The sequence below is a fragment of the Pristiophorus japonicus genome, chromosome 14 (genome assembly GCF_044704955.1).
Source record: "Pristiophorus japonicus isolate sPriJap1 chromosome 14, sPriJap1.hap1, whole genome shotgun sequence".
NCBI lineage: Eukaryota > Metazoa > Chordata > Chondrichthyes > Pristiophoridae > Pristiophorus > Pristiophorus japonicus.
The window spans coordinates 18,828,895-18,855,870 of record NC_091990.1 but is presented as its reverse complement, the minus strand read 5'-3'; the positions used below and the strand labels follow the sequence as shown (position 1 = coordinate 18,855,870).

Below are 26,976 nucleotides of genomic sequence, written 5' to 3'. Positions count from 1 at the left end.
TCCTCAACGTCTTGCTGTCTTTCACAAAATATCTTCACATTGACACTCGCTTGCGCTGCACTGTTTATTCTGTGAGCGGAGGCCATATTTTGACTCAGAAAATCTCCACACCCCGAACCTGTCAACTCAACACTCAGCTGACTTATAAAAAATAGACAATTGTGTGAATCACTTGCTCCTGTCAAATGAGAAGCAGTCCTGCCACGTTATTCTCAGAACATTAACTTCACAACTCTCAGCTAAATGGTTTACTTAGGGTTTTAAAGAAAAACTTGCATTTGTATACCGCCTTTCAGGATATCGCAAAGCGCTTAGATTACTGTTTGGAAGTGTGCTCACTGTTGCAATGCAGGAAACGTGGCAGCTGATTTGCGCACAGCAAGCTCCCACAAACAGCACTGAGATAACACCAGATAATTCTGCGTTTCTTTCGAGTGATATTGGCTGAGGGATAAATATTGGCCAGGGCACCAAAGAGAACTATGAAGTGCAGTGCTGAGGGAGTGCTGCACTGTCGGAGGTGCCGTCTTTCGGATGAGACCGAGGCCCCGTCTGCTCTCTCAGATGGACGAAAAAGATCCCGCGGCACTATTACGAAGAAGAGCAGAGGAGTTCTACCGGAGTCCTGGCCAATATTTATCCCTCATCACAACATCACTGAAACATATTATCCACTCATTATCACTGATTGCACTTCAAAAAGTACTTCATTGGCTGTAAAGTGCTTTGGGACATCATGAGGTCGTGAAAGGCGCTATATAAATGCAAGCTCCTTCTTTCTTTGTTCACCCCTCCTCTCCTGAAGGCTCTGACTCTCACGCGGGTCCATCCTCACTGACAACCCTCTGGTGCTTCACCTGAGCGGCCGCTCTTAATGCCTGAGTTAGACAGAGTGTCGGCTGGCTGTTCATTTCTGAAGGGCATCACAACCAAGCCCGATCCTGTCCTTACTCTTTGTGGGATCTTGCTGTGTGCAAATTGGCTGCCGCATTTCCTATCTTACAACAGTGACTACACTTCAAAAGTAATTCATTGCCTGTAACGCACGTTGGGGCGTACCAAGATTGTGCAAGGCACTAAACAAACGCAAGTTCTTTCTTCAAATGCACGCAATTTTGCGTAGATACGTTGCAACCTCTGAGACGGCATGCCCAACACTTAAGGGTCCAGTGGAGACTAGAACATTGAGCATGTGGTGACTGGCTGGACAGGGCATCAACCTGTTGTGTGAGGGTGAGGCGTGAAAGAGGTTCAGGAGTCCATCCCAAGATCATTATTATGTGTCTCTTGGCAACCGGTTCATACAGGGTTGGCAGACATTTGGGAGCTGGTTGGCAGACATTTCGTGTGTTGCCTGGAGAAAGCATTGGGATTGAGGAGCAAAGGCAGCGTGTTAACTGGCAGCCCCTGTCCTAGCTGTTTAGAGGCATGTAGAATGCAGTGAATGATTTCTAATATTACTCATCCCTCAAACTAGATGTCCATTTTTACCATTCTCCATTAGCCCGATATTCTCCTTATTTCAAAGTGTCAGCAGCTGGAAGTTATTCATTTTTTAAAAAATTGCATTTCAACCGCTTGCACATCTGGCTTATTAATTATTTTTTTTTTACTAGGTGTGTTTTTTTCTTATATAGATTCCGAAAGACTGCGTGACTTCTACATTGCAAAATGCTTTGTGAAGGGGTGTTTGGAGACGGGTTCACAGCCTTAGGTCAAGTTACTGCTGCGGCACTCAATCTCTGGAGGAGCGCCGAGGCGTTGGGCAGAGATGCTTACCCACATCTCACAGGCAAGTAAGTTGCTCTGGACTGCAGTCTTGCAGCTCTCCGGTAACTCTTGAAGGATAGGAACATGTTAGCAGGTTAGGAACACAGGAAAAGGAGTAGGCCATTTAGCCCCTTGAGCCTGTTCCGCCATTCACGGAGGTTGTGTGTCTCAGATTTAAAATGAGCAATTGACCGAGCATCAACCGCTGTTGGCGGAAGAGAGTTCCAAACTTCTACCACCCTTTGCGTGTCGAAGAATTTCCTAACTTCACTCCTGAAAGGCCTGGTTGTAGTTTTTGGGCTGTGTCCATTAGTCCTGGATTCCCCAACCAGCTGAAATAGTTTCTCTCTATCTACCCCATCAGTTCCCCTTAATACATTGAAAATTTTGATCAAATCGCCCCTTAACCTCCTAAATTCTAGGGAATTTAACCCTCGGCTGTCTGTCACAGTGACATTAGGAACAGGAGGAGGCCATTCAGCCCCTCGGGCCTCCTTCACCATTCAATCAGATCATGGCTGATCTGCACCTCAAGCTCCATTGACCCACTTTGCTCCATATCCCGTGATACTCTTACCCAACAAAAATCGATCAATCTCAGTCTTGACCACCAGCATCCACAGCTTTTTGGGGAGAGAGTGAGTTCCACATTTTAACTACCCTTTTGTGAGGAAAAAGTGCTTCCTGATTTCGCTCCTGAACGGCCTTTTAAGACGATGTCCCCTTGTTCTTGATTCCTCCACCAGTAGAAATAGATTCTCCTTATCTACCCTTTCAAATCCTTTTAACATTTCAAACACAAATTCATTGTCCATTCCCCTAGCCGGGGCAGTTCAGTTGGTTGAGCACCAGAATCTGGACTAAAAGCTTCAAATCCAACAGAGCGCACTGAGCCTTTAATCTTTCTGATGTCAACCAATTGAGTTAGTGCCTTCGGATACAAGGGAAAAGCAGGCGCTTGCTGCTCTGTCATAATGCTCAGCAGTTCAACTGGGAATTACTCCTACACCAAAACAGACTAAAAATATCTCTTAGGGAGACCAATTTCCGTGCTTGATATGTTCTCCCTCTCTGGGGTAGATCTTGACTTTGGCATCCCATTTTACATCTCTCCCGATTTTTATTTGTATTGAAGTCACTCATTTTCACCCTTCTACCTCTGTCCCTGTCTCCTTCTCACTCCCTCTCCCTCTCCCTCTGTCTCCTTCTCTCGCCCTCTCTGTCTCTCCCTCCCTTTCTCACACTCTCTCTCCCTCTCTCTGTCTCTGTCTTCCCTTGCCCTCTCTCTCTCTGTCTCTCCCTCCCTTTCTCACACTCTCTCTCCCTCTCTCTGTCTCTGTCTTCCCTTGCCCTCTCTCTCTGTCTCTCCCTCCCTTTCCTGCACTCTCTCTCCCTCTCTCTGTCTCTGTCTTCCCTTGCCCTCTCTCTCTGTCTCTCCCTCCCTTTCTCACACTCTCTCTCCCTCTCTCTGTCTCTGTCTTCCCTTGCCCTCTCTCTCTGTCTCTCCCTCCCTTTCTCACACTCTCTCTCCCTCTCTCTGTCTCTGTCTTCCCTTGCCCTCTCTCTCTGTCTCTCCCTCCCTTTCTCACACTCTCTCTCCCTCTCTCTCTCTGTCTCTCCCTCCCTTTCTCACACTCTCTCTCCCTCTCTCTCTCTCTGTCTCTCCCTCCCTTTCTCACACTCTCTCCCTCTCTCTGTCTCTCCCTCCCTTTCTCACACTCTCTCTCCCCGTTCCTCTGTCACTTATGGAGAACATCAAGAGCAAAAAAAACAAATCTAGAAAATTAGACAAAAGTACTGTCCCGCAAGATGCTACAGTATAAATCATTTAATAAGTTAGAACTGCAGTCTTTAATCGTTATTCTTGAAACTTATTACGTTAATAGTGCTCTAAATTTGCCATCATTATTTGGCTTGGTTTTCCTCATTTTATGTATTTTCCTACCCTCAAAGTAGCAGTCTTAAAACAGTTTCAGTTGGCTGTAATTCCAAGTCCTAATTATTTTTCCATTGTGTCATGATAACTGCAGACTACAAGTCAACGGTGGTTAATTTCAGAACACTGCACCCTGTGAGGGGCTGTAGAATTGGAAATACTCCAGTGAAATTCTGATCTTTAGTGGCCTGTGAAGTATGCAACCTGCAGAATTGCGCCGTCAAAACTGACTGGAATCATTTACCGTTAGCTCTTAGTTAAAAAGAAAAACTTGCATTTATATAGCGCCTTCTACGACCTTGGGATGTCCAGACGTGCTTTACAGCAGGTAAAGTACTTTTAAAGTGTAAGCCGTGGCTCAGTGGGTAGCACACTCGCCTCGGAGTCAGAGGGTTGTGGGTTCAAGTCCCACTCCAGGAACATGAGCACATTAAAATCTAGGCTGACATTCTAGCGCAGTGCCGAGGGAGCACTGCACTATCAGAGGTGCCGTCTTTCAGAGGAGACATTAAACCGAGGCCCCGTCCGCCCTCTTAGGTGGATGTAAAAGATCCCGTGGCACTATTTCGAAGAAGAGCAGGGGAGTTATCCCCAGTATCCTTGCCAATATTTATCCCTCAATAAACATAACAAAAACAGATTATCTGGTCATTATCACATTGCTGTTTGTGGGAGCTTGCTGTGCACAAGTTGGTTGCCACATTACAACAGCGACTACTTTCCAAAAGTACTTCATTGGTTGTAAAGCGCTTTGAGATGTCTGGTGGTCGTGAAAGGCGCTATATAAATGCAAGTCTTTCTTTCCTTGGAGTGGCACTTGAACCCACGACCTTCTGACTCGGAGGCGCGAGTGCTGCCCACTGAGCCACGTCAGTGTTGCTGTCAGTGTCTTTGGACGGAACCTGACCCCAGCAGGGTATTGGCAGAGGATGAACACCATTTGTAAATGGGGCAGCTGCCTATCACACATTATCTTAATAAAGCAGCCAATTAGACAGCTGCGTCACCAATGTGCCTTGGATTCAGCAGCTATGCACCGGTCTGTTTACAACAGTACAGCCCCGTGCCAAACAAAACGCCTCGAGAGTCTCACAGCCAAACGCTCCGCTGCAAAAGCCGTCGCTTGGAGAACACTTTTAAAGAAAGGTTTCAAAGTTTACATTTATTGATCGTTTCGGGATGAGCTTCCAGTTGGGCGTTTGAGGTCGAGCTTTGGAGGCTCCAGAAATTCTTGAGAATCGGCGTTGAGCCTGGCGCACAGGCTGGATGCAGACATGCCCGAAGCAGCAGGACGAGAAAGAGAAGGAGCCTTTAAAGAAAGAAAGGCGTACATTTCTATCACGCCTTTCACGGCCACCGGACGTCCCAAAGCGCTTTACAGCCAATGAAGTACTTTTCGACATGTGGCCACGGTTGTAATGTAGGAAACGCGACAGCCAATCTGTGTACAGCAAGCTCCCATTGACAGTGTTGTGATAATGACCAGGTAATCAAGGAGCCGATGTACGCCACCCTGACACAGAGCAGGTATGTATCTGTTCGCACGAGCCTCGATCAATATTGACGATTGGAAGTAAACCTTTCCCCCCGGCCACAGGACAGGCAGACAGCGAGTTGATGCAGGATCAATTTAAAAGGAAGCTGGATCGATATACGTTGAGAAGGGGAGTTTGCGGGTTAGAGATATCAGCCACACGACTTGACGTTTGTTCCCTCCAAGGGGAAGCGGCGTAGTTACTTGAACTGGAGGATTGACAGGCGTGAAAAGGGGGAACCGTGAGAAAATGATCATGACTGGGCCACTGACGGGGCAGGCCTGGGGGTTCAAGAGGCTTTTTATCCAGACTTTCCCCTTTGGGCTTGCAAGGCTACAAGGCTGAGCTTGGCCAAGTAGGACTAAGGAATGAAAATCTAGATAATGCAGCACTGTGAAATTCTACACTAATGCTTGCAGTAATTTCAACACCAGCTATAATGGAGAAAGAAAGCTGCATTTATATAGCACCTCATCAATCACATCCTCAGGGCGCCCCAAAGCGCTTTACATCCACGAAATTACTTTTGAAGTGCAGTCACTGCTGTGACACAGGTGAACGCAGCAACAAAGCAAGACCCCACAAGTGGCCTACATTACTACAGTGACTAAATTTCAAAAAGTGCTTCATTGACTGCAAAGCGCTTTGGGACGCCCTAAGGTCATGAAAGGAGCTATATAAATGCAAGTCTCTCGTTCTGACTTGCAATGAAGTATTCATTTTTCACAATTTGATGAGAACAACAAAACTGCGGCGATTGGTGCCACTATTATCTAAATAACAGTAGTGCAACTGAGCCGCAGTGTATTGGCTGATTGTTCAGGACCCTGCGGGCTCAGTGTACAAATGCACTTCACACAGCTCTCTGCTCGTGCCCAGCACTGACTTTAACTCTCGTTAACAGAGAATGAACCTTCTTTTCCTTAATTGAAATTTCTCAAAAAGTGGAGAGCATATTTTTTTTTAAACTATAGAGTTTTTTTGAGTCATCGGGTACTGATGTTTTTCTGTGTTTTTTTTTCCCGATGGAACCAGCAATCGGGGACTTAGTGGAAACGTTTCCGTAAGAACAACAGCGGCAGCAACCCAATGCTTTTTTTCATTTATTAATTCACGGGATGTGGGCATCGCCGGCACGACCAGCATTTATTGCCCATCCCTAATTGCCCTCGAGAAGGTGGTGGTGAGCCACCTTCTTGAACTGCTGCAGTCCGTGCGGTAAAGGTGCTCTCACAGTGCCGTTAGGCAGGGTGTTCTAGGGTTTTGACCCAGCAACGATGAAGGAACGGTGATATATTTCCAAGTCTGTGGTTTGTGACTTGGAGGGGAACTTGGAGGTAATGGTGTTCCCATGCGCCTGTTGGCCTTGTCTTTCTAGGTGGTAGAGGTCACGGGCTCTGGAGGTGCTGTTGAAGAAGCCTTGGCGAGTTGTGGTTGTTGTAGATGGTACACACTGCAGCCACGGTGCGCCGCTGGTGGAGGGAAGGACCTTACTTTTGTTTGCAGTGTTTCGATACAACTGAGTGGCTTGCTAGGCCATTTCAGAGTCAACTGCATTGCTCTGGGTCTGGAGTCACCTATAGGCCAGACATAGAAACATAGAAAATAGGTGCAGGAGTAGGCCATTCAGCCCTTCGAGGCTGCACCATCATTCAATAAGATCATGGCTGATCATTCACCTCAGTACCCCTTTCTTGCTTTCTCTCCATACTATTTGATCCCTTTAGTCGTCAGGGTCACATCTAACTCCCTCTTGAATACATCTAACGAACTGGCATCAACAACTCTCTTCAGTAGAGAATTCCACAGGTTAGCAACTCTCTGAGTGAAGAAGTTTCTCCTCATCTTGGTCCTAAATGGCTTACCCCTTATCCTTAGACTGTGACCCCTGGTTGTGGACTTCCCCAACATCGGGAACATTCTTCCTGCATCTAACCTGTCCAGTCCAGTCAGAATTTTATATGTTTCTATGAGATCCCCTCTAAGGATGTCAGGTTTCCTTCTCTGAAGGACATTAGAGAACCAGTTGCATTTTGACGACAATTCGGCTGCTTCACCATTAGCGAGACGAATTTTTGTATTCCAGATTTATTTAATTGACAAAGTGCCATAGTGGGATTTGAATTCATGTCTCCGGATTATTAGTCCCAGCCTCTGGATTACTAACCCAGTAACATAACCACTATGTTACCATACCTGTAGGACGACTGCCTAACTGCACCGATAAATATTCAAGGCGAAAGGAGCAAATAGTGCGAATCTGAAATGAAACTTGAAGACCTTAGATATACACAGGAGGTAAGTCAGCAACTGAAAGAGAAAAAGTGAGGCTAGCTTTTCAGGAGGGAATCCTCAACAGCCGGTTCTGATGGAGGGTCACTCCCAAAATATAACGGAGTGTGCATTGACACCACTGTGTCAGCCAATCAGTTAGAGGCGGGCAGGACTTATAGCAGGACTCGCAGTAAGTAGTCTATTTCACAGCAAACAGAGTCTATTTACTCAGAAAACAGGGTCTATTTAAAAAGCGTCTCTACGAACTACAGCAAGCAGAACTGATGACCGAAACTACAGCAAAGTCTCCTGATAATAGCAGGGTTATTTCTCCAGCAAAGTCCAGTAAGCGGAGGATAGTTCCCCATACAAATGATGTACGTAAAATCAATCCCGGTCACTGACAGCAGTGCGGTCCCCAGGCGTGATTGACGGGGGAATTAGCCAAACAGCTCCATTCTGGATGGGACTTGAGTTCGCTATATGTGCAGCCAAAATGTTAACCTATTTGTTTCTTTCAGATGCTACTCAACCTCATGTACCCCCACCCAAGAGGCCCAGACAGTGAGTGTTGATTGGCTATTCAACCAAGAGAGGGGTGCGGTAGAAGAATCAAATTTGAGGCTGGTCCAAGCATCACCTGAGCAACTTCACAGCCCGAGTTACTCGATACTGATCAGGATTGGGAACGCGGGCTGACTTTGAGACCCCCTTCTTAACCCGAGGTGCTGTCGCCAATTCTGCAGCCGTCAGCTAACGCGGCAGAGCGAGGTTTGGATCTGGGAGCTTCTCAAGCCGCCTGGCTCATCCACTCACCTCGCCCTCGCCAGCTGAGCCATGCAGGAAGCTGCGGAGAGGCTTCGTTTCCACCGCGCGTTCCCATCGAGCGCTCCAATGCGGAGTTTGCGCTCAAATATCAAAAAGCCGTCTAACGCAACGTTTTCCTTTCAGCTATTTTGAAGCGAACCCCGCCCTCCCCCCCAGGCGGAACAGATACAGAAGACTGGATGTAAAAACTGTTCACCGCAGGCAAAGCAGGAGCACGCTTACAGCAAACATAATCCTTGTTTTCTTACTATTCCGTGTGAGACTGCACCGTTCCAGCAGCCCGAGCTGGTCGTTTATATTCGAAAACCTTTCCTACAGACCTTATGATTCCTGTTATTATAAAGGAATTGAAAACTCCAACTGAAACAAAACCTCAGTATGTTGACGATCCATCCACACCAGCTACACGACTGAATGAGGAATGTTATTTTAGCTGTAACCGGTTTAGTTTCAGTCTATAAAACCTGTGCGTCCATCCCCATGAGATAACCTATAAAGCCACCTGCACACTGTAAGCACTGTCATGACTCTACGCAAATTATAAATCAGACTTTGTATTGTGTTTTCTTAGTTTTGAAAAGGAAACACAACACAGTTCCTTTACTAAGCTTCCAATCTACCGCCAGTGATTATTCAGGAGGTCAGCTGGTGTGCGCTACAGAGATGCAGATAGATGTGCAGAGAAACTCTTGCTCTTCTCGTTCCTGAGCCCCATCCGGTGACTCCTGCTGGAAAGTGCGCATGGAGCTAGGATAAGGGTTGGCTGTAATGCACCTCTGTGTCCAGTACCTTGCAGACATTTAACTGTAGAGGTTCTCACACACGCATGGAGTCTGCCCATTTGGGCGTGGCAGGGAAAGGCAGTTGGCACCCATGGGACCGTACCCCAGCAAAGAACATAAGAACATAAGAATTAGGAACAGGAGTAGGCCATCTAGCCCCTCGAGCCTGCTCCGCCATTCAACAAGATCATGGCTGATCTGGCCGTGGACTCAGCTCCACTTACCCGCCCGCTCTCCGTAACCCTTAATTCCCTTATTGATTAAAAATCTATCTATCTGTGATTTGAATACATTCAATGAGCTAGCCTCAACTGCTTCCTTGGGCAGAGAATTCCACAGATTCACAACCCTCTGGGAGAAGAAATTCCTTCTCAACTCAGTTTTAAATTGGCTCCCCCGTATTTTGAGGCTGTGCCCCCTAGTTCTAGTCTCCCCGACCAGTGGAAACAACCTCTCTGCCTCTATCTTGTCTATCTCTTTCATTATTTTAAATGTTTCTATAAGATCACCCCTCATCCTTCTGAACTCCAATGAGTAAAGACCCAGTCTACTCAATCTATCATCATAAGGTAACCCCCTCATCTTCGGAATCAGCCTAGTGAATCGTCTCTGTACCCCTTCCAAAGCTAGTATATCCTTCCTTAAGTAAGGTGACCAAAACTGCACGCAGTACTCCAGGTGCGGCCTTACCAATACCCTGTACAGTTGCAGCAGGACCTCCCTGCTTTTGTACTCCATCCCTCTCGCAATGAAGGCCAACATTCCATTCACCTTCCTGATTACCTGCTGCACCTGCAAACTAACTTTTTGGGATTCATACACAAGGACCCCCAGGTCCCTGTGCACTGCAGCATGTTGTAATTTCTCCCCATTCAAATAATATTCCCTTTTACTGTTTTTTTTCCAAGGTGGATGACCTCACATTTTCCGACATTGTATTCCATCTGCCAAACCTTAGCCCATTCGCTTAACCTATCTAAATCTCTTTGCAGCCTCTCTGTGTCCTCTACACAACCCGCTTTCCCACTAATCTTTGTGTCATCTGCAAATTTTGTTACACTACACTCTGTCCCCTCTTCCAGGTCATCTGTGTATATTGTAAACAGTTGTCGTCCCAGCACCGATCCCTGTGGCACACCACTAACCACCGATTTCCAACCCGAAAAGGACCCATTTATCCCGACTCTCTGCTTTCTGTTCGCCGGCCAATTCTCTATCCATGCTAATACATTTCCTCTGACTCCGCATACCTTTATCTTCTGCAGTAACCTTTTGTGTGGCATCTTATCGAATGCCTTTTGGAAATCTAAATACACCACATCCATCGGTACACCTCTATCCACTATGCTCGTTATATCCTCAAAGAATTCCAGTAAATTAGTTAAAAATGATTTCCCCTTCATGAATCCATGTTGCGTCTGCTTGATTGCACTATTCCTATCGAGATGTCCTGCTATTTCTTCCTTAATGATAGCTTCAAGCATTTTCCCCACTACAGATGTTAAACTAACCCGCCTATAGTTACATGCCTTTTGTCTGCCCCCTGTTTTAAACAGAGGCGTTACATTAGCTGCTTTCCAATCCAATCCAGCAAGGAGACAACGCAAGGGCAGCTGGCACCCGTGGGACCGGACCCCAGCAAGAAGACAACGTAAGGGCTGTTGGCACCCTGGAACCATACCCCAATAAGGAGACAATGTAAGGGCTGTTGGCACCCATGGGACCATACCCTAGCAAGGAGACAACGTAAGGTCAGCTGGCACCCACGGGACCGTATCCCAGCAAGGAGACAACACCTCTTAGAGGAGAGGAAGAGGAGCAAAGGAGAAATAAATTGGTTTAAAAAGAAAGGAAGAAAAGGGAAAAGGAAGCAATTTGCTTGGGATTCATAGAATTTGGTCAGCTGTAGCTCCAACCAGTTCCAAGGACAGCTGAGGTTGGCATTGTCACCCAGGACTGACATATGAGGAGAGACTGGATCGACTGGGCCTGTATTCAGTGGAGTTTAGAAGAATGAGAGGGGATCTCATAGAAACATATAAAATTCTGACGGGATTGGACAGGTTAGATGCAGGAAGAATGTTCCCGATGTTGGGGAAGTCCAGAACACAGTCTAAGGATAAGGGGTAAGCCATTTAGGACTGAGATGAGGAGAAATTTCTTCACTCAGAGAATTGTGAACCTGCAGAATTCTCTACCACAGAAAGTTGTTGAGGCCAGTTTGTTAGATATATTCAAAAGGGAGTTAGATGTGGCCCTTACGGCTAAAGGGATCAAGGGGTATGGAGAGAAAGCAGGAATGGGGTACTGAAGTTGCATGATCAGCCATGATCATACTGAATGGTGGTGCAGGCTCGAAGGGCCGAATGGCCTACTCCTGCACCTATTTTCTATGTTTCTATGTCACATCCCTGTCATGCTGCTGTGGGGGAGGTTAGACACTGCTGCACAGGGAGGCTGGGAAAAATCAGAGCGTGAGTCCCCTGGGGTCACAATCACTCACCTCCGAGCATTTACTGAGGCGTGTGCATGTCAATCCATGCCAGTCTTCTACTGCTCTGTCAGCTGAGGTGAGGCACGTGGCACTGGGAGGAAGAGGCAGGAGAACCTAGAGTGAGGAGAGAAAAAGGAAAATATATAAAATAATGAAGTACCTAAACATAACAATATTACTTTTGGTGGGGGAGGTGGTGTGAAGAGATTTACAATGAAGTTACAGTAGCTGGATATCCTACATTAAAGACCTTCAAACTCTGGCCCACAAGACCTGACAATCCACTCACGTCGTCCAAGATGTTGAGTTTTATTTGTGCCTGAATTTTGCATCCATTGGTTTGCATTTCATGGGCCTGGAAATGTGTTGCCTCACTGATAGATAAATCCCACATCACAACACCCAACATCTTCAAGCATCAGCAGCTTGAGGTATGTGCAAAGTAATGGGGGCGTGGATTTAAACTGTGCATGTGGCCTACGATGGTCCGTGGTGTACAAAGAAAAGCAGCCCGGGCACTTTTCTACAGTCTTAGGAGCAAGTTTCCTCATCTCCGTTGAGCAGTTCATCTGGAAGATTTCAGCAGATTACAAACATAGTGTCGTTGGATCTGTTGTCATAGAATCATACAGCACAGAAAGCAGCCATTCTATCCATCGTGCCTGTGCCAGTTCAAAGAGCTATCCAATTAGTCCCACCCACTCTTCTCTTTCCCCGCAGCCCTGCAAAATGTTTCCTTTTTAAGTAAATACCCAATTCCTTTTTGAAAGTTACTACTGAATCTGCTTCCACCGCCCTTATGTTCCAATAGGTTTGATGCTTTGCTTTAATTGCATGGTATTTGGTGAAGTTCACTTCAGGAAGGTTTAGGCCTGAGCTGGGACCGCATTTTACAATCACTCTGCAGGTTGTTTGCCCAACAACCCCTGCCCTGCCTAGCATCGGCTTAGTTCGGTTACACTGTTCTCTTCCATGGCCTTCTTTATCATTTACTGCCCCCTTCTTTCTCTTAAATTCCTTAATTTCAAACCTGTGCCTTGTTGTGTTTTGCAACTGTGGCTAACTTAACATTATTTTGATTCCCCCCCCCACCCCCCATGAAAAATGTGAATTAAGAAGAGTCAACAACTTTAGAAAGCAATCTGGCTGGATTATCTTCAGCAATCCCTCTCATAGCCTCGAGTCTTCAGGAAAACTCAGTCAGCGAGGAACTCCTTCTCCTTGAGAGAGTTACAAGGTTGTTTATAAAAAGACAGCTAACCAAAAGGCCCTCCCATGACTCATTCTGATGTAATGGGTTACGAATAATCACCGACTTGCTCGTGTGTAACCAGAGGTTTCTTTATTGTTGGTCTAAATACAGATGGAAAACAAAGCCTTTACAAGATAATATGCCCCGTTAACTCAGTGTGCAGAGTATTCTAATCGTGGGCACTTCAGATGAGAGGACTCCTGCCCCGAAGCAGCTGCATCATAGTTTCTTCTGCTTGTGAAATTAGAATGCACCCAAGGTTCTGCATGTTGACATTACACAGGATTATATAGGATATACGGCACAGGAACAGTCCATTCGGCCCAACCAGTCCATGCCGGCGTTTATGCTCCACTCGAGCCTCCTCCGTCTTTCCTCATCTAAATCTATCCGTATAACCCTCTATTCCCTTCTCCCTCATATACTTGTCTAGCCTCCCCTGACATGCTTCTAACCTATTCACTTCAACTACTCCCTGTGGTAGCGAGTTCCACATTCTCACCAGTCTTTTGGTAAAGAAGTTTCTTCTGAATTCCCTATTGGATTTCTTGGTGACGATCTTATATTGACGGCCTCTAGTTATGCTCTTCCCCACAAGTGGAAACATTCTCTCTCTATCCACTCTATCAAAACCTTTCATTGTTTTAAAGACCTCTATTAGGTCATCCCTCAGCCTTCTTTTTTCAAGAGAAAAGAGATCCAGCCTGCTCATCCTTTACAATGTTCCATGCCCATCGCTGGATATTTCCACGGTGCAGGGTACATGTAAGAGTACACCAAATCAAATCTACTTTTACATTTGCCTTGTGTCATGTATCTTACATGGTCACTGTTGATACTATATCAAGGTGTGCCACCAGAGGGCACAGCAGTGGGACACTCGTAGGTTACCTGTACAGGTGTGCCTGGCCTAATATAAAAGGCAGGTCACCAGGTGTGATCCTCACTCTGGAGTTAACTAATAAAGGACTACGGTCACTACAGTTCAAGTACAACACACTGCCTCGTGGAGTCATTATTAGAGCATCGAAGGACACAACACCTTGGCCCCAAGTTTCGTCCCGCGGCGAAAACGGCGCACCTCCGAGCTGGGCGCCTGTTTTTCGCGCCGAAAACTGCGCCTAAAAAAAAGTCCGATATTCTCGAGTTCCTTGGAGCTCGATGTCTGCTTGGTGCGGCGCACTCTTCACAGCAGGGGGCGGAGCCTAACACTCGCGCCAATTTTCTAAGTAGCAGGGGGCGGGTACAATTTAAATTAGCCTTCGTGGTGCCTGCAACCCTGTGCGTGCGCGTTGGAGCGTGCGCGCACGCGCAGTCTCACACAAACATTGGCACTCGGCCATTTTTTAAATACTGCAGAAAAAGTGAAGATTTGTTTCTTGGACCCCTGCAAAGGCTTGTAATTTAATTTTTTTTGATATTTCTGTGTGTGAGGGGGTGCTTTTAGCAGCACTGCTGAATAAATCATCTGCTGAAATCAGTGAGTTCAGCTTTTCACGGCTAAACTTGCAGAACCGGTGCTGCATTGGTGCATGCAAATTAAGGACTGTGTGTTTGGAGAAATAAGAGTGCCAATTCAACTTTGCAATAATACGTGGTGTTGACAATGCAGCACCCATTCTGCAAATTTAAATATAAAACTGTCGATGTGGCTGCCTCTCCCTGTCCAAATGGCCTCAGTCCCCCTCACAGCTCGAAGGCTGCTGCTGTATCTTCGGCTGCCGTTGAGCCACTGATGCCGCCCCTAAAGCCTGGCCGAATGGCCTCAAGCACCATAAAGAGCTGCGTGTGTCAGGTGTTGATTCTTCGGCTGCCGGCCAGCCACTGACGCCGCTGATATCTCATGGCCGAATGGCCTCTGGTCCGTCCGGTGCTGCTTCTTCGCGGCCGGCCACGAAGAGAATGAAGGCCTGCCTCAAGCACTGCAGCTCAGCTCGAAGCTTGCTGCCGCTGCCGTCGAGACACTGACGCCACACCCCTGCCTGTCTCCAACATGAAAGGCCTGCCTGAAGCACAGCAGCTCGAAGACTGATGCTATTTCACACAGGTAGGAACATGGTTTATTTAATCTTTTCTTTGCTTATAAATTTTTATTCAGGTTGGATTTATTTGTATAATATTTGTATAAGTATAACTAAGGATTGATTGTAGAATTTAATTACTTCCCTTCCCCCCGCTTCCCCGTCACCTCATTCCCTATGCCTAATTTGTAACCTACGCCTGATTTTCTAAAGTGTAGACAAGGTTTTTTCGAGCGTACAAAAATCTTCACTTACTCCATTCTAAGTTAGTTTGGAGTAAGTTTTCACGCATGAAACTTTGAAATCAGGCGTAAGTGGCCGGACACGTCCCCTTTGGAAAAAAAAATTCTGTTCCAAAGTGAAACTGTTCTAACTGACTAGAACTGGAGCAAACTAAATGACGAGAATTCCGATTTCTAAGGTACACCGTTCTACACCAGTTGCTCCAAAAAATCAGGAGCAAATCATGTGGAAACTTGGGGCCCTTGTGTGGTACAATTTGCTGCATGAATATCGTAACTTTGCATTACAAGTCCCAGAGACATGAACATTTTGGTTTCTGAGTGGATGCGATTGATGATAAATCATTTGCCGCAACAAATGGCTCATCCTATACGTACATTTTCTACACAATTTTTTTTGTTGAGATTTGTCACATTGGGTCAAGAAATCCAAATGTTGGTTCACATAGCGTTACACAGCTCTCGGTTCAATTGACTGTGAAGAAACATAGAAACATAGAAAATAGGTGCAGGAGTAGGCCATTCGGCCCTTCGAGCCTGCACCACCATTCAATAAGATCATGGCTGAGCATTCCCTCAGTATCCCTTTCCTGCTTTCTCTCCATACCCCTTGATCCCTTTAGCCGTAAGGGCCATATCTAACTCCCTCTTGAATATATCTAACGAACTGGCATCAACAACTCTCTGTGGCAGGGAATTCCACAGGTTAACAACTCTCTGAGTGAAGAAGATTCTCCTCATCTCAGTCCTAAATGGCCTACCCTTTATCCTAAGACTGTGTCCCCTGGTTCTGGACTTTCCCAACATCGCGAACATTCTTCCTGCATCTAACCTGTCCAATCCCGGCAGAATCTTATACGTTTCTATGAGATCCCCTCTCATTCTTCTAAACTCCAGTGTATAAAGGCCCAGTTGGATCCAGTCTCTCCTCATATGTCAGTCCAACCATCCCTGGAATCAGTCTGGTGAACCTTTGCTGCACTCCCTCAATAGCAAGAACATCCTTTCTCAGATTAGGAGACCAAAACTGAACACAATATTCCAGGTGAGGTCTCACCAAGGCCCTGTACAACTGCAGTAAGACCTCCCTGCTCCTATACTCAAATCCCCTAGCTATGAAGGCCAACATACCATTTGCCTTCTTCACCACCTGCTGTACCTGCATGCCAACTTTCAATGACTGATGAACCATGACCGCCAGGTCTCGTTACACCTCCCCTTTTCCTAATCTGCCACCATTCAGGCTAACATCCCCAGTATTGAAGCACTGATCACACTCGATCAGCTTCGCTGGACAGGCAACAGAGTTCGCATGCCAGATATGAGACTCCCTAAGCAAATGCTTTATGTGGAGCTCCTTCATGGTAAACGAGTCAAAGGTGGGCACACCCTCAAAGCCTCCCTGGTAAAGTGCGACATCACCACTGACACCGAGGAGATCCTGGCCGAAGACCGACCGAGGTGGAGAAAGTACATCCGGGAGGGCGTTGATAAAATGGAACTGCAAACTCGGTTTAACGTCTCATCTGAAAGACAGCACCTACGACAGTGCAGCACTCCCTCAGTACCGGGAGTGTCAGCCTGGATTATGTTCTTAAATCCCTGGAGTAGGACTTGAACCCACAACCTTCTGATTTCAAGGCAAGAGCGCTACCAACTGAGACATGGCTTACACCCTACCTCAACTGCGTCACGTTTGATTGAGTGTTACAGGCCACAATGTCAGGGTCTCTGTCCCCGCCATACAGCAGATTGTCGCAGTGGCTACCATTGTGTACGGCTCAGGGGGAGGCAGAGAAAATGTGATCAGTTGAATCGCAGTGTACTTGCACTGCGTCACCAAATATAATAACGCACAAATCAAACAGCAAAAACCGGGTTGTTTGTGCCTGATCATATTGTCCAACTGAAGGTGCACCAACTGATTATCACTACGTGGCAGCGAAGCTCACCGGAACCCTGTGGCCACAGCATAGCAACTCCACTGATCTACATGGAAACAGTTCAAAAAGTTACAGCACCACCATAGCAACACTATGGCAACCAGCGTAACCAGCAATTACACAGGATTCTTGGAGCGGAGAGCGTGAAGTGTAGATGGTATATTTACTGCAATAAAGCTGCGGTTTGTGCGGTTCTCCCACTGGCTCAGTTGGAGAATTGGCTGCCCAGTGGGGAAATGTGACTAGATCAGACTGTTACACTACCCTTTGTGTGATTGGTGCCCTGACAGAGGTCTTTAAAATTAAGAAGGGTTTCGATAGGGTAGATGTAGAGAAGATGTTTCCGCTTGCGTGGGAGTCTAAAACTAGGGGTCGTAAATACAAGATACTCACTCATAAATAGTGAATTCAGGAGAAACTTCTTTTCCCAGAGAGTGGTGAGAATATGGAACTCGCTACCACAAGGAGTGGTTGAGGCGAATAGCATAGATACATTCAAGGGGAAGCCAGATAAACACATGAGGGAGAAAGGAATAGAAGTTTGTGCTGATAGAATAAGACGAAGTACAGTGGGAGGAGGCTTGTGCGGAGCAGCTAGCCTTTGGGCTGAATGGACTGTTTCTGTGCTGTAAATTACGTGTAATTCTATGCATCTAAAGGCTTGTTAAGCCTCTCAGAAAGGACTCCAAGCACTCACATAGAATGAACTACTTTGAAGTGAAGTGAGTAATTTTGCATATAGGAAGATCCCTCAAACAGGAATGCAATGAGCGACCAGTTAATCTGTTTTATTTTGGACGGTATTGGTTGGGGTGGAATTTCATCTTGACTCACTCAGCGCCAACTTGGTGTTCCAATCCCTCCGTGGCCTCGCCCCACCCTATCTCTGTAACCTCCTCCAGCCCTACAACCCTTCGAGATCTTTGCGCTCCTCCAATTCTAGCCTCTTGCACATTCCTTGACTTCCGTTGCTCCACCATTGGCGGCCGTGCCTTCAGCTGCCTGGGCCCCAAGCTCTGGAATTACCTCCCTAAACCTCTCCGCCTCTCCAACCTCCCTCTCCTTCTTTAAGATGCTCCTTAAAACCACTTTGACCAAGCTTTGGTCATCTGTCCCAATATCTTCTTATGTAGCTCGGTCTCAAATTTTGTTTGATCATCATCATCATAGGTGGTCCCTCGAATGAGGATGACTTGCTTCCACACTAAAAGGGATGAGTTCACTGATGTTTCAATGGAGGACCTGATATTCCAGTCCTGAACTCCAGGAGTGGAAATGCCTGTGCGTGGATTTTTTTAACATGTGGTGACCGTTGCACACCAGCCACCACACGGGCTTGACAGAGCGAGGCCTTTATCCAGTGGCAAGGGTAAACCAGGACGACTGGAGACCTGCTCTGCTGCACGGACCTAGTGCGCACACATATCGCAGTGTGGGCTGGCCCGTGCTGCCCCTGAGCCCTCAGCTCTTCTGGGCCCCGCACCCTCATTTGCCGCACCTCCGCCACGATCCCTCGCCGCTCCTCCGCCATGATCTCTCGTCGCTGATCTCTCACCGTTCCTCCGCCACGATCTCTCAACGCTCCTCCGCCACAAGCATTCACCACACTTCCGCCACGATCTCTCAGCGCACCTCCGCACCAAACATTCGCCGCACCTCCACCACGATCTCTCGCCACTCATCTCTTGTCATATCTCAGCCACGAACTATCACTGCTCCTCCGCCTCAGTCGTTCGCCGTACCTCCGCTGCGATCTCTCGCCGTTCATCCGCCCCGACCTTCTCTCTCCTCCGCTGTGCCTGGGCCCCGCCGATGTTCCTGCCCACGCTCCAAGTGGCGAACTGGGCCTTGATGACATCACCCAGTCGCCCACCTCGAAGTTGTTGCATACTTGGAATGGCTTGCACTGGAAGCTGTAGTGGTATGCCCACAATGTTGCAGGGCCTGCGCTCCAGCTCTTTTATCCTCCCGACCTGCGGTGGTGTCCTCTCGCAGGTCGGGGTGGCCCACAATGTTTTGTTTGATAACGCTCCTGTGAAGCGCCTTGTGTTTTTTGTTATTCATTCTCAGGATGTGGGCAGCGGTGGCGAGGCCAGCATTTATTGCCCATCCCTAATTGCCCTCGAGAAGGTGGTGGTGAACCGCCTTATTGAACCGCTGCAATCCGTGTGGTGACGGTGCTCCCACAGTGCTGTTGGGGAGGGAGTTCCAGGATTTTGACCCAGCGACAATGAAGGAACGGCATTATATTTCCAAGTCAAGATGTTGTGTGACTTGGAGGGGAACTTGGAGATGGCGGTGTTTTCGAATGCCTGCTGCCCTTGTCCTTCTAGGTGGTAGAGGTCGCGGGTTTGGGAGGTGCTGCCGAAGAAGTCTTGGTGAGTTGCTGTGCATTTTGTAGATGGTACACACTGCATCCACAGGGCGCCAATGGTGGAGGGCGTGAATGTTTAAGGTGGTGGATGGGGTGCCAATCAAGCGGGCTGCTGTGTCCTGGATGGTGTCGAGCTTTTGAGTGTTTGTATGTTTTACTACATTAAAGGCGCTGCATCAATGCAAATTGTTGCTGTTGTCAATGAGTTACAGAATCAGTGGAACTGCACTCTGGGCCTAAGAGCTTGGCGAGGGGGAATCGTTTATCACAAGTTCGGGTAAACACACTCAGAATTATTGCCTTTATGACAAACGGTTCAGTCCCCGACATGCTCCTGCGCTCAGACTCTGAAGAGGAAAATTTGGCTCAACGTCTGCCGAAGACGAATGAAGAAAACTGAGAGGACGAGATAATTTTTTGGTTTATAGTTTGCATTTCTTTCATACAAACTTTCTTTACAAATTAGAATAGAAAGGAAGAATTAATGTTTCTCTAGCATCCGTTCATTGTCAGACATCCCAAAGCACTTCACAGCCAATGAGGTGTTGTTATTGCTGTGATATAGGAAAATTAGAAAGCTTCGTATTGTTCAAGGGAACTCCACTGGGAAGGAGTCTGAGAAGACTGACATGTATTTGGAGAGAGCTAATTAGCAGGGTTATTGGGAGAAAGCTGACGTGGGGATCGAAATTGGACACCTCTTTCAAAGAGCCGGCACAGACACGACGGGCCGAATGGCCTCCTTCTGTGCTGTAAGTTTCACGGGGGGCAGGGGGGCGAAATTGCCCCTCGTCCCGATTGGGGGCAGTAACCTTCCGGGGCCGGGACTTGCTGCGCCCGGCCCGGAAGTCCCGACACGTGTGGGAATTGGGCACGTGTGCCCCTCAAAGAAAGTGGGGCGTTGTCTCCGACACACTGCTTCCTTGGAGGGGCGCTCCCGGGGCGGGAGCAGGGCACTGATTCCAGCACTGTACTCAGGAGGCCAGCGCTATGTGGAGCATCTGTGACGCTCTATAACGCCCTCCCCCTTGATTTAAAGGGGAGGGCCGCTGAGCACTCTGCAGGCCCTTTGGTGGCCGCTGCTGGGTCACCAGGGACACAATCGACCGGGCCAGCAGAGTGTCGGGCTGCATGTCGACTCTGCCTTTGACACGAGTGTCCTCGACTCCATCCCGCAGCATGCTACCCGCCACCATCTCTCAGCAAAACCCCAGCCCTGCACGAGGTAGAAAAGGCCATCCATCAGCTCAAGAACAACAAGGCATCAGGAGCGGATGGAATCCCCGCTGAGGCACTAAAATATGGCGGAGGGACACTATTGGCACGAATGCATGACCCCATCTCTCTTATCTGGAAGGAGATAAGCATGCCGGGTGATTTCAGAGATGCCATAATCGTGACTATTATGTATGTAGGCACCTTTGTAATGACTCCACGAGGCAGGGTATGGTACTTAAACTGTGAAGACTGTAGTCCTTTATTTGCAGCTCCTAGAGTGAGGACACCAAACTGTGAGCTTCCTTTTATACTGGGTTATCTGCAGTGTGCCAGGTAACTCTTAGGTCTCCAGCAGCAGCACCCTCTGGTGTACAGGTAAGGTGTGTACAGTGTAAAGGTACATTCAGTGTTACAGACATCATACAACAATACAAGCATGCATACATAACAGTGACCATTTTTTAAAAAGGGGACAAGTCCAACTGCGGCAACTACAGAGGAATCTCTCTGCTGTCGGCAACTGGGAAAGTCATCGCTAGAATCCTCCTCAACCGTCTTCTCCCTGTGGCTGAGGAGCTCCTCCCGGAGTCACAGTGCGGATTCTGTCCACTAAGGGGTACAACGGACATGATCTTCACCGCACGACAACTACAAGAGAAATGCAGGGAACAGCACCAACCCTTGTACATGGCCTTCTTTGACCTTACAAAGGCCTTTGACACTGTCAACCGTGAGGAACTATGGAGCGTCATCCTCAGAATCGGCTGCCCTCAAATGTTTGTCACCATCCTCCGCTTGCTCCACGATGACATGCAAGCCGTGATCCTGACCAACGGATCCACCACGGACCCATTCCACGTTCGGACCGGGATCAAGCAGGGCTGTGTCATCACACCAACGCTCTTCTCGATCTTCCTTGCTGCAATGCTCCTAAGTGGAGGAAGAGCATCCAGGAAGGCACTGAGCACCTCAAGTCTCGTCGCCGAGAGCATGCAGAAACCAAGCGCAGACAGTGGAAGGAGCGTGCGGCAAACCAGACTCCCCACCCACCCTTTCCTTCAACCGCTGTCTGCCCCATCTGTTACAGAGACTGTAATTCCCGTATTGGACTGTACAGTCACCTGAGAACTCACTTTTAGAGTGGAAGCAAGTCTTCCTTGATTTTGAGGGACTGCCTATGATGATGATGACAACTGAGTGGCTGACTAGGCCATTTCAGAGGGCAGTTAAGAGTCAACCACTTTGCTGTGGGTCTGGAGTCACATGTAGGCCAGACAACAACAATTTGTATTTATATAGTGCCTTTAACATAGTGAAACATCCCAAGGCGCTTCACAGGAGTATTATAAGATAACAAAATTGACACCGAGCCACTTAAGAAGAAATTAGGGCAGGTGACCAAATGGTCAAAGGGGTAGGTTTTAAGGAGCGTCTTAAAGGAGGAGAGAGAGGTAGAGAGGGTTAGGCAGGGAATTCGAGAGCTTAAGGCCTAGACAACTGAAGGCACGTCCACCAATGGTTGAACGATTATAATCAGGGATGCTCAAGAGGAGTGCAGACATCTCGGAGGTGTTGTGCGGCTGGGGGAGACCACTGAGATAGGAACAGCGAGGCCATGGAGGGATTTGAAAACAAGGATGAGAATGGGACTGACCTACATCCATGTGATAGAACTGAGGTCCATGCCTAGTGCCAGAGATGGCAAATTGAAGTTCACCGAATCATAGAATCTTACAGCACAGGAAGTGGTAATTCGGCCCATCGTGCCTATGCCAGCTCTCAAAGAGCTGCCCAATCTCCTCTGCACTCTCTCCAAGGCTTTGACATCTTTGCTGAAGTGAGGTACCGAAATTTGGACACAATACTGCAGCTGAGGTTAAAAGCAACTCACGTTGAGAAGAGTCATGTTTCGCCGAGAGCTTAGATCGTGCTAATGGGTGGAATGGGCACTTGGAGCTTGTCATCCAGTTCCTCCCCTTTATTATGCTGTTAAAAATTTTGAGCTCATCTAGGAGAGAAATGTCAGTGCTGGTAAATGGAGCATTCAAGATTTGAGATGGGAACTTGCTACCACAATCCATTCTGGTCTGTGCCCCACACTATGTGGTTGACTCTTAATACCCTCGAAGTAAGCAGGGATGGTAATAAAGGTCACCTGAGTGATACCGCTACTTTTGCACTGATATGTACCAAAACCACTCAACACCAATGTAAAGGTGTTAGTATAACTACAGTTCAACAATCGCATGGTAAGAATTACTCTTAATGCATTTGTAAAGATTTCTTTAAAAAAAAGTTTAAAGAATTTTCTCAGGTAGAGGAAATCGTCACAAAATCATTTACGATGTCGCTATTCGTGAAGGAATTATTACCCAATTTATTTTCTGGAATATTTGATTTTATTTGTCATCTCGTTTACTAAAAAGAGATGCACTTTAGCCAAGTGGTACAATAGTTGGCAACTTTTGTCTCGTTCCACAATGGACACAGGAACATTAGGAACAGGAGCAGGACATTCAGCCCCTCTAATGTGTTCCATCATTCAATTAGATCGTTCGCTGATCTGCATCAATTCCATTTATAATTCTATCGATCTCAATCTTGAAAATGTCAATTGATCCCCAGCATATACAGCTTTTAGGGGGAGCGAGTTCCAGATTTTCACTAGTGCTGCCTGATTTCACTCCTAAAAGACCTAGCTCTAATTTTAAATTATATCCCCTTGTTATGAACTCCCACCCCCACCACAGAGGAAATATTTTCTCTGTATCTACCCAATCCAATCCTTTTATCATTTTAAACAACTTGATTAGATCACCTTTCAACCTTCTAATCTCAAAAGAAACCAGGCCCTTTAATTTAACTCTAAGCCCTGATATGATTCTGGTGATTCTGCACTGTACCCCTTCCAAGGCCAATATATCCTTTCTAAGATTTGGTGCCCAAGAATGAACACTGTACTCCAGATAGAGGCTGACCAAGCTTATGGCGCCTGTCCCCAACTTTTCGCCTCCGCTAAAGCTTTAAGCGCTACGAGACAACTTTCCCAAGGCCAACTTTATGTTCTCAGCTCTTTTTTTAAATAGAAAACCTATCCAAAGTGTTTGCTACAAAACTTAAAAATTGCAAGGGTATCATTTTTGAAGCTTGTTTCAAGGACCCTGCCAACAACTGTGCTTTTGTGCAACTCCCATTTCCATCGCTCCACCATTGGTGGCCGTGCCTTCAGCTGCCTAGACTCTAAGCTGAGGAATTCTCCCCCTAAACCTCTCTGCCTCTCTCTCCTCCTTTATGACGCTCTGTACAACCCTACCTCTTTGACCAAGCTCTCTCCTAATATTTCCTTACGTGGCTCGGTGTCAAATTTTGTTTGATAGCGCCCTGTGAAGCACCTTGGGACGTTTTACAATGTTAATGGTGCTATATAAATGCAAGTTGTTGCTGTTGTGTGGGATTCTACAAATGTCCCCAATTTTGCTTTCAACAATATTGAATCAGAGGAATTTACTGAAATCCTTTCATTTTGCAGATGCTGCGTGATTGAAAACATGTGCATTTATTGAAAGCCTGTAAAGGAAATTCAATTCTCAAGGGCTTAAAAAACAGTAGCTACAATAAAGAGTAATTTTTGAGGGAAAATGTTGAGTGGTTATTCGAGAAATTTATGGGTAGAGTTTTTATTTGAAAGGAAAGTTTCGCTCCACACCCCCACAAACAGTATGAAAAACTACTGACTGGAACTGTGAGCAATGACAGCAAGTTATAGGATATGAAATTTACTGAATGTGGCTTAAAAAATATTTCCGAGTCCTGCATTATTTTGTTTGTTGCTATTTATTTTTTCCTGTTTTGACAATTGTTTTATTGCTAACTGGTGAGTTAAAACGTTTAGCTCTGGTAAAAAAAAATTGCATTTATATAGCGCCTTTACATAGTAAAAACGTCCCAAGGTGCTTTACAGGAGCATTATCAAACGAAACTTGACACCGAGCCACAAAAGGAGGTATTAGGGCAGCTGCTTGGTCAAAGAGGTAGGTTTTTATGGCATTTTAAAGGAGGAGAGAGAGGCAGAGAGGTTAGAGGTTAGAGCGAGGCAGAGAGGTTAGGGAGGGAATTCCAAAGCTTGGGCCCTAGGTAGGTGAAGGCACGGCTGCCAACGGTGGGGCAATGAAAATCGGGGTTTAGCAAGCAGCCAGAATTGGAGGAGCGCAGAGATCTCGGAGGGTTATAGGGCTGGAGGAGGTTGCAGAGATAGGGAGGGGAGAGACCATGGGGGGATTTGAAAACAAGGATGAGAATTTTAAAATCGAGACGTTGATGGACCGTGGACCAATGAAAGTCGGCGAGCACAGGGGTGATGGGCGAATGGGACTTGGTGTGAATTAAGATTCGGGCTGCAGAGTTTCGGATGAGTTCAAGCTTACGAAGGGTGCACGGTGGGAATCTGGAAGTGATGATCTGGAATGCATTGCCTGAAAGGGTGGTGGAAGCAGATTTAGTTGTAACTTTCAAAAGGGAATTGAATATATCCTCGAAAAGGAAAACATTGAAGGGCTATGGGGAAAGAGCAGCGCGAGCGGGACCAATGGGATAACTGATGAGGCCAGGTCGGCCCGAAAATTATGGCCGTGGGTTCGGCCCCCTCTTGGGTGGCCAGGCCGCTGGCCCAGCCGAAACCCTCCCTGTTGGCCCAGTGTTTGCCACTAACGTGGTTGCAGAGTTCGCAGTGGCCCTCCCCTTTAACTGAAGGGAAGGGACTTTGTGACGCGCCAGCGCGATGACATCATCAGCGCGGCGCTGATGACGTGTAGCGTCGGCCACTATGCCCCGCCCCCACTCTTCTGCCCGCTAGTGGCGGCTACTCCAACCTGACCTCATTTTCGCCCCCATGGTGAGGCCACTTCTGCCCCGCTCCAAAAAAAAGCACTAAGTGCTGAATTTCTCCGGTGTGGCTGCCCCATGCATTGGGGCGGATGAACACTTCAAGAGCGGTAATTGCGACTCGTTTCAGGCGGTGGGCAACTTTGGCCCCTCTGCCTCTTCTTTAGAAACTCACAGCAAAAGTACAAGCAAAAGAGACAGAGGGAGGAGTATATAAAGACTATAGTTCCATCACAGCTACATTTGCTTATTGAATTCCAGCACAGAAAGAGGCCATTTGGCCCCTTAAGTCTATGCTGCCGTTTTTCTTTATGTATGCCACCTAGTCTTATCCCACTCTCCTGCTCACTCCCCATATTCTTTAATATCCTCTTTACCAGCAATGATCAAATTCCCTTTGGAAATAATTTATAGTCTTTGCTTCAACAATATTGGGGCTTAGAGTGTTCCATTATGAGGACAGGGTCCAAAACTTGTCTTCTATTCCCTTGTGTATAGAAGGCCGAGGGTGATCTGATACAGAATCATACAGAAAACCACAGCACAGAAGGAGGCCATTTCAGCCCATCGTGTCCATGCCTGCTGACTAAGAGCCATCCCAGCCGAATCCCACTTTCCTTCTCTCAGTCTGCCCCAGACCCCCACCACCCTCTGTGTGAAGAAATTTCTCCTCAAAACCCCTCTAAACCTCCCCTCAATGACTTTAAATCCATGCCCCATGGTTGTTGACCCCTCTGCGAAAGGGAAACATATCCTTCCTATCCACTCTATCCAGGCCCCTCATAAATTTATAATGAGGTCTCCCCTCAGGCTCCTCTGTTCCAAGGAAAACAAATCCATCCTATCCAATCTGTCCTCACAGCTAAGATTCGCCACTCCCGGCAACATCCTCATAAATCTCCTCTGTACCCTCTCTAATGCAACATCCTGGTAAATCTCCTCTGTCCCCTCTCCAATGCAACATCCTGGTAAATCTCCTCTGTACCCTCTCTAATGCAACATCCTGGTAAATCTCCTCTGTCCCCTCTCCAGTGCAACATCCTGGTAAATCTCCTCTGTACCCTCTCTAATGCAACATCCTGGTAAATCTCCTCTGTCCCCTCTCCAGTGCAACATCCTGGTAAATCTCCTCTGTGCCCTCTCTAATGCAACATCCTGGTAAATCTCCTCTGTCCCCTCTCCAGTGCAACATCCTGGTAAATCTCCTCTGTTCCCTCTCCAGTGCAACATCCTGGTAAATCTCCTCTGTCCCCTCTCCAGTGCAACATCCTGGTAAATCTCCTCTGTACCCTCTTTAATGCAACATCCTGGTAAATCTCCTCTGTACCCTCTCTAATGCAACATTCTGGTAAATCTCCTCTGTCCCCTCTCCAGTGCAACATCCTGGTAAATCTCCTCTGTACCCTCTCTAATGCAACATCCTGGT

At 47.1% G+C, this 26,976-nt stretch overlaps 1 long non-coding RNA gene across 1 annotated transcript in view; it reads right to left on the bottom strand.

The window, feature by feature from the left end:
• Positions 1-11,682: 11,682 nt before the first annotated feature.
• LOC139279296 (uncharacterized) overlaps positions 11,683-26,976 on the bottom strand; it is a 220,653-nt gene continuing 205,359 nt past the window's right edge. The window contains exon 3 of the long non-coding RNA XR_011596437.1: positions 11,683-11,733. This is a non-coding gene — a long non-coding RNA (uncharacterized lncRNA). The remainder of the gene's footprint in view (positions 11,734-26,976) is intronic.